The following is a 2419-nucleotide window of genomic DNA, read 5'->3' on the forward strand; positions in this document are numbered from 1 at the left end:
CAGCTCGCCTTCACGTCCGCACAGGACTTAGTCGCTGCCAGAGACGCAGCATATACACGCGAGCCCAGCTCGCCTTCACGTCCGCACAGGACTTAGTTGCTGCCAGGGACGCAGCATATACACGCGAGCAGTGCTCGCCTTCACGTCCGCACAGGACTTAGTCGCTGCCAGGGACGCAGCATATACACGCGAGCCACGCTCGCATTTACGTCCGCCTAGGGCTTAGCCGCTGCCAGAGACGCAGCATATACAAAGCACGGAGCCAAAGACTCCCGTCGCCGAATAACGTCGCGAATCACTTGCACTCCACGTCATCTTACGGGGCCGCTGGATAGCGGACTGCTAGCGACGAAGACCGCGGTCTCCACACGGCGAGCGGACATCAATCCGCATCCCGCATAACGAACCGGCCGCTCTCCACCCTCGGGCCGTTCGAAACAAAGCAATTTTCGTAGATTTTCATAAAAGTGAAGCGCTGCTTAGCAAGTGCGTGTCCAATCGATGCAAATAAATAGTAATCGGACGGAGCCAAGTCTGGTGAGTAAGCCGTATGCGAAAGTATTTCCCAACTAAACGCCTCAATCGTTTCCTTGACCAGTTTTGCTGTGTATGATGGTGCATTATCATAAAGCAAAATCACTTTGTGTTGCCTTTTTTATATTCTGGTCGTTTTTCACGCAAAGCTTGATTCAAATCGATCATTTGTTGTCGGTAGCGTTCAGTATTAACGGTTTGGCCAGGTTTTAGCAGCTCATAATAGATCACACCCTTCTGATCCCATCAAACACAGAGCATTGTTTTCCGTCCATAGCGATTTGGCCTTGCAGTCGATGTCGATGGTTCGCCTGGAGTTATCCATGATCTTTTACGCTTAGGATTCTCAAAATATATCCACTTTTCATCGCCAGTCACAATTTGATGGAGAAATGACCTTCTTTTGTACCTGGCGAGCAGCATTTCGCAAGTGGTTTTTCGGTTTTCCTACTGTCTCTCATTCAGTTCATGTGGAACCTATTTTCTCATCTTCTGGATCTTTCTCATGGCTTTCAAACGTATGGAGACGGCTTCTCGTGTCACATTTAATTGATCCGTGAGTTGTTGTTGCGTTTGAGTGTCATCCTCATCCAACAATGCTTGCAATTCGCTGTCTTCAAACGTTTTCGGTGGTCTTCCACGTTCTTCGTTTCTCACGTCAAAATCGCCACTTTTGAATTTTTTAAACCACTCAAAACACTGTGATTTATCCAGAGCATGCTCACCGTAAGCTTCGACAAGCATTCGATGCGATTCTGCAGCAGTTTTCTTCAAATGGTAACAGAAAATCAATGCTGTCCGCAAATCGTAGTTTCCAGGCACAAAATTCGACATGTTCAACGCTATTACAATCTATGCTGTTGTATGAAACTTGTATTGTTGTGAGTTGAAAATCTTTGTCAGAGATGTCAAGGAAATGGCACCAACGACGTGGTTTGACGGTAACTACATTGACAGCTAGGGCCATCTATGGGCAAATTCCGGTTTCATATTTACAGACCTGGTAACTTTAACGTATTTGCGCGCTTAATCGCCAGACGAAGCCCTTATCGCCTCCACTTGAGGAGAGCGTTTTACAAACCCGTCAGACAAAGCAACGATAAATTGAGAATAGGCGATTTTTTCACGCACCTCAAGCGGGCACTCAGGACACGCTTTTCGTGCTAAGCTTCAAATGTGCGCCGACCGACGCAAAATCCTCTCCCGGACACTGTTTCCGGTTGATAAATTGCAAATAAAAATTCTGTGTGAGCTCGCCCTCGCCGAAAGGCAACTCCAATTTCGATCTAAGATCCGCAAATATGAGGGTACCGTTTCCATCGTTGCACAAATCGAGTACAGAACACGCCTTTCCTCGGAAACAGTAAGCCAGCACAACTGCCCTCTTTGTTTCCGACCATCAATTTACATTCGCAATTAATAAAAATTGAGACAAAAATTCGCGCAACGGAGCCGTTTCGTCGAAAATATCCGACTTAAGTTTTAACACTGAAACCGCTCATCCGTCCCCGTTCGCCGCTGTCCCCGCAAACGATTGATTCGCGTATCGCGCCTCTCACGCTCTCGCACGAAGTGACATTTTCGGATGGACTTACAAGGAGATGACGCCAATTAGGAAATCGCTTTTCCAACGAGTCATAGTGCGTTCGATAGCTTACATGTAGCTAATAAAAACCCTAAAGGCGTTTGTGCCAATGGGCCTTCGTTTAGGAGAAATTACAAAACAAAGTTAGGGTCACGCAACTATGTCCCATGTAAAGAAGAACATTAGAATCTTTTTCGAGTAAGCGGCGTAGCTGAGCCGACTAAGGCTCCCGTCCATACATTTTTGCGCCGGCGGCGTGCGTTCGAGTCCCGCCGACGACTGCTTCGCTTTTTTTTTTTT

The sequence above is a fragment of the Odontomachus brunneus genome, unplaced genomic scaffold (genome assembly GCF_010583005.1).
Source record: "Odontomachus brunneus isolate Ranch 3 - 2012 unplaced genomic scaffold, Obru_v1 Obru_scaffold_229, whole genome shotgun sequence".
NCBI lineage: Eukaryota > Metazoa > Arthropoda > Insecta > Hymenoptera > Formicidae > Odontomachus > Odontomachus brunneus.